This window comes from Somniosus microcephalus, unplaced genomic scaffold, assembly GCF_052327205.1.
Source record: "Somniosus microcephalus isolate GS21.2 unplaced genomic scaffold, FLI_Smic_1.0 scaffold74, whole genome shotgun sequence".
NCBI lineage: Eukaryota > Metazoa > Chordata > Chondrichthyes > Squaliformes > Somniosidae > Somniosus > Somniosus microcephalus.
In genome coordinates this window covers 271,795-277,794 of record NW_028225261.1, presented here as the reverse complement: position 1 = coordinate 277,794, position 6,000 = coordinate 271,795, and the positions used below count along the sequence as shown (strand labels likewise).

At 49.9% G+C, this 6,000-nt stretch overlaps 1 pseudogene; it reads left to right on the top strand.

The window, feature by feature from the left end:
- The first annotated feature begins 281 nt into the window (after positions 1-281).
- The window catches only part of LOC147083133 (ferritin heavy chain B pseudogene), a 44,213-nt pseudogene continuing 38,494 nt past the window's right edge, over positions 282-6,000 (top strand).

The window sequence follows — 6,000 nt, the reverse complement described above, 5'->3', positions numbered from 1 at the left end:
CGAACCACGGCTGCACCTCTTTGGCTAAGGGTACGGCCCAAAAGCCATTGGCCATGCCTATTACTGAGAAGATTTCTTCCTCAGATCCCAAGGAGTTAAAGATAACTGATGGGTCCGCCACCAATTGGGTCTTTTGTTCTATGCACTCGTTGGCCTTTTGATAATCAATGGTCAGTCGCCATTGTCCATTGGATTTTACCACTGGCCACACGGGACGGTTGGAGGCAGAGTGTGTCTTAATTAACACCCCTTGTTTTTCTAATTATTCAATTATAGGCAAAATGCCGGCGATGGCGGCGGGGCTTATAGGGTACTGTTTTGTGGAAGGTGGCGGCTTCCCTGTGAACGTTACGGGGTCCATTCGTAGGGTTCCGCACTCATATTTATCTCGCGCCCAGATAGGATGGTCCTTCAGTCCCCACTCGTCCTTACTATTCTCTTTCACAGCTCTTATCCTGCGGGGGCTGTTTTGGATCGTCCAGCCTATGTCTCCATTCCCAGTGAAGTGTAGGCTAAAGTCTAGCTTTGTCAATATGTCCAAGCCTATGATGGGGGCGGTGATGGGTCCAATCCATATATGTTCCCTTGTTTCATGGGGGCCGAAACACAAGGTCATTTTGTGGGTTCTATGTAAGATGATGTCTTCTCCACTGGCCCCTAAGGCTTTCTCTGTTTTCCCATCTAGCGGGCAGTCTTGGGCATATTGTGTGGGGAAGACCGTCAATTCTGCTCCTGTGTCCAATAGGCAGTCTACTTTCAGTGGGGGTGAGTTATCTGTTTTTCCCACCAACAAAGTCATATAGAGGCCGTCCCTGGCTTGGGTGATTAAAGCTCTCAATTGCCAAGGTATCTCTGCCTTCGGGGGTTCGTTGGTGGGGTCTATTGGTTTTTTGCTTGGTGTCGGGCCATGCTATCGAAGGTTTCCCTTCCGGTGGAGTTTGAGTTCCGGTACATTTCTACCATCGCCATCTCTCCAGGGCTAAGGGTTGGTGGGGAGGGGGTAATTGTCTGGGTGTCATACAGGCCGGCGGCGCCCAGGGTCTGCCACGGATTTGTGCCGGGTTGATTATCTGGGACTGCCTGTCCTTGCCATTGTCCTCCCCCACTTCTTCCTCCGTTATTGCTTCTTCCTCTACCCCTGTTGCCCACTCGGCATGTTCTAGCCCAGTGTCCCTCTTTCCCACATTTGTAGCAAGTGCCTGGTTTCTTATCTGGGTTTCCCGAGGGGGTTGCAGAGCTTGCTCGCTCCGGGGGGTTTAGTTTCATGACTCGGAGCTTGGCACAGTGTTCTCTATCCTGGGTTACGGCTTGTTGGGTCAGGTCCGCAAAAGAAACTGCGTTTGTTTTCCAGTTTGCCATTGTTAATTTTACCAATTTTGCCAGGTCAGGTCTCAAACCATTCATAAAGGTGTTTTTCAATGGTTCATGGGTGCAGGCATCCACCTCTGCTTCGGTATTCTGTCCCATGCCAGAGTACTCTACCCACTGGTTAGCGAAACGACCGGCGAAGTCATTGGGGTCTTCTTTTTCTTTTTGGACACAGGAGGCTATTTTGGACCAGTCTGGATTGGTCGGGCCCCTTTCCTGTAGCCAATTTCTAATGGCCGTCCACCCTTCTGTCCTATCGGCTTCTGATTCTATCAGAGCTAGGTCAGGGGGGACTATTAGGACTGGTGGAGCTGGAGGTGGTACGGCAGGGGGTTGGGCTCCGGCAGCTGGAGGTGGGTTGGCTGCTTGATGCGCCGCTAAGGCCACTTGGTGTGCTTGTCTGGCTGCGTTAAGTAGGGCGTTTGCTCGTCTGGTGACGGCCATATTTACTATTGCCGTCAGGGCGGCCGACTCTCTTGCGCTAACTACTACTGCTATAACCTGGCATCCATCAAATGGGTGCAGGTTATAGATTGTTCTTTTTCTTTCCAAGAACTGCCAGGCTTTTACTCTGCTTTTCTTTGGGTGCGGCATATCAGTTGCCCATTGATCTATATCTTTTGGGTTGGCCGGGTAATAGGTATAAATTCGGAGATTTCGGCCGCCTACTTCATGTTTTTGTAACCTGATGGGGGCAAGGCATGGGGGTGGTTTCTTGGTTATATCTTCTTCGTCTGATGAGTCCGTAAGAGGAGTATTTATTTTAGCAATATGGGCTTCGTTTGATCGGGGTTGGAGCGTGGGCTGTTCATATGCCGGAGGGGCTGTAGTGGGTGCTGCAGGATAGGTAGGATACAAGGGCGTCGGAGTAATCATCACCACTCCGGGATTTTCCCTATGTATTTCCCTTTCCTCCTTGGTTTTTGCCTTCCACTTTTCTGCTCTTTCGTTTGCTTTTTCAAGGCATTTTTGGTGTTTCTCTAACTCGGTTTTGTATTTTGTTATCTGTTCATGGAGAGCTGTTTTTTGTTCTTTTTCTTTGGCCTCTGCCGCCTTCCGAGTTATTTCCCCTCTCTGCCTACACTGTTTCAAGGTGGCCAATACCCAGCCCGTTTTTCTTTTCCCTCCTTTCATACGGGTGGTCTTGCCCCATGCTCTTTTTATATCATCAAGGGACCATTGTCCTTTTGAGGCACCAAATTTTTGTTCGATATTATATTCATGTTCACAGAATCACAGAAACCCCACAGTGCAGATAGAGGCCATTTCGGCCCATCGAGCCTGCACCGACACATATCCCACCCTATCCCCGTAACCCCACGTATTTAATCCCCCTAACACTAAGGGTCAATTTATCATAGCCAATCAACCTAACCCGCACATCTTTGGACTGTGGGAGGAAACCGGAGCACCCGGAGAAAACCCACGCAAACACGGGGAGAATGTGCAAACTCCACACAGACAGTCACCCGAGGCCGGATTCGAACCCGGGTCCCTGGCGCTGTGAGGCAACAGTGCTAACCACTATGCCACTGTGCTGATATGTGTGGGACATCGAATGTACTTTCTATATACTGTTTGAGTTGGATTACTATTTCTTCTAACGTGGTCTCAGGAGGGGCTCTGCCTCCTTTTTCCGTCGTTGGTTTTCTACTTGGTTCCGTCATGTTGCCACAGGTCGTAGACTTAACGAATAAGTTTAAAATAGACTAGAGTCACCCCGGACTCTGCTGCGTGCTAGCTAGCAATGGGACCTGTGGTCCATTAACCGCCAGCCAGAGGGTACGCTACCCGGTTGGTTCATTCAATAAAGATCGCAGAGACAGGGTGCAAAAAGGGCACAATAAATTCCAGTGCTTACCTTTTTCCCCTTTCTTGATGTCTTGCGATCCTGCCGATTACGCCAAGTTGTAAGAACCGGGTTTTTCTGGTCCTCTTCTTGAGTTCCGTAGTACGAAGAATTCCAGGCTCGAGGGTTCGGAGAGTTAAAACAACATCATTTTATTCATTACTGTCCGGAGTGGTCATACAGCATATCGACAGTACATTCGTGTCCCGAGGGTCACCCCGGGTTAGACACGTGGTGCCAGCATTTATGTCCCCGGGAGATGTCTGACCCTCTTGATGTTCCACACGCTTTCTGGCTAAGAGAGAGAGAATACCGGTGGGGAAGCCCCTATTATACCGTGGGACAAGGGTCACTACATCACTTTCCTGGCAACAAGTGTTTTGTTACATCACTTCCCTGGCAACACGCGTTCTCCAATGGGAATCACTCAAGCCCTTTCGGTTTGACCATGACCTGGTCTTCAGTCTGGCAAGCAGGTCCTGACTTGTCTCACTGCTGTGGGCACCGAACAATGGCTAGTCAATCATTCTCTAGTCAGCAGTTAGGCCCTTTCAGTGGCCCTGATCTGGTCGTTAGCACTTCGTTAACACTTGGCCTCAGGCTGAGGCAGATTCTCTGTTCTGCTAGCTTTTGCACTTTGCACAGCTGGGGCTGCTTTTTAATCTAATCTAGACTTTCCTTGTGTGAAGCCATTTTTGTAAGCCAATTCATTGCCCATTTAATTCACGTTTCCACAGTGTCAAGCTTCTTGAGTGTTGTTGGAGCTGCACTCATCCAGGCAAGTGGAGAGTATTCTATCACACTCCTGACTTGTGCCTTGTAAATGGTAGAAATGCTTTGGGGAGTCAGGAGGTGAGACACTTGCCACAGGATACCCAGCCTCTGACCTTTGGAATTCTCTTCCCCAGAGAGCTGTGGAGGCTGGGTCATTGAGTGTGTTTAAGGTGGAGATAGACAGGTTTTTGAACGATAAGGGAGTCGAGGGTTATGGGGAGCGGGCAGGGAAGTGGAGTTGAGGCCAAGATCACATCAGCCATGATTTTATTGAATGGTGGAGCAGGCTCGAGGGGCCAAATGACCTACTCCTGCTCCTACATCTTATGTTCTTGTGTCTCTCATCAGATCCGGCCGCCACGCTGAGTTGTGGCTGACCCCGCGCATGCACCCCATGGCCCCGCCCTCTCCTGCTCCACAGGCGCCCGGCCCGCACCGCGCATGCTCAGCAGACACCCTGGGCCCCTGTCAATCATCCTCCCCCGTGCCTGCCTGCTGGGCCCCTGAGCTCCAGGCTGCCGCACGGGGCTTTCTTTGTAAAGACGGTGTTGGTGAAGAGCCGCAATCAGTGAGGGAAAGTGAGTTTTGCGAGGGGGCGGAGTGAACCGCAGCACGTGATCGCAGGGCCTGTGACTGACGGGAGCTCTGACCAATAGGAAGAGCACGAGCAGAGCCGACTGGCGGCGGGTCCTCCAACCAATGGCGGCGCAGCAAGGGGGCGGGGCCTCCTCTCCAGCTCAGGTGCGCTGGGGCCGATTGTGACGCGCTGTCCCCAGGTGAGAGCAGCTCAGTCAGCACAGAGCTGGGGCTGGAATCTGGGAGAGGGGCCGCGGGCCTGGCAAAGGGGCAATCACTGATTGAATAATAAACAGGGGTAAGGGGACACTAACCTAACATCATATATATATTAATGAATATTTTACATCTGTTTTCACAAAAGAGAGGGACGATGCAGACATCGCAATCAGGGAGGAGGAGTGTGAAATATTAGATGAAATAAACATAGTGAGAGAGGAAGTATTAAGGGGTTTAGCATCTTGGAAAGTCGATAAATCCCCAGGCCCGGATGAAATGTATCCCAGACTGTTAAGAGAAGAAATAGCAGAGGCTCTGACCATCATTTTCCAATCCTCTCTGGCTACAGGGGTGGTGCTGGAGGACTGCTAACATGGTACCGTTGATTAAAAAGGGAGAAAGGGATAGACTGAGTAATTACAGGCCAGTCAGCCTAACCTCGGTGGTGGGAAAATTATTGGAAAAGATTCTGAGGGACAGGATAAATCTTCATTTAGAAAGATGCAGATTAATCAGGGACAGACAGCATCGATTTGTTAAGGGAAGGTCGTGTCTGACTAACTTGGTTGCATTTTTGAGGAGGTAAGAAGGAGGGTCGATGAGGGTAGTGTGTTTGATGTAGTCTATATGGATTTTAGCAAGGCTTTTGATAAGGTCCCACATGGCAGACTGGTCACAAAAGTAAAAGCCCGTGGGATCCAAGGCAAAGTGTCAAGTTGGATCCAAAATTGGATCAGAGGCAGGAAACAAAGGGTAAAGGTCGAAGGGTGTTTTTGTGACTGGAAGGCTGTTTCCAGTGGGGTTCCACAGGGCTCAGTACTGGGTCATTTGCTTTTTGTGGTATAAATCAATGATTTGGACTTGAATGTAGGAAGTATGATTAAGAAGTTTGCAGATGATGCAAAAGTTGGCCGTGTGGTTGATAATGAAGAAGAAAGCTGCAGACTGCAGGAAGATATCAATGGACTGGTCAGGTGGGCAGAACAGTGGCAAATGGAATTGAATCTGGAGAAGTGTGAGGTAATACATTTGGGGAGGGCTAACAAGGCAAGAGAATAGACTATAAATGGTAGGACACTGAGAAGTGCAGAGGATCAGAGGGACCTTGGAGTGCCTGTCCACAGATCCCTGAAGGTAGCAGGACAGGTAGATAAGGTGGTTAAGAAGGCACACGGAATGCTTGCCTTTATTAGCCGAGGCATAGAATGTAAGAG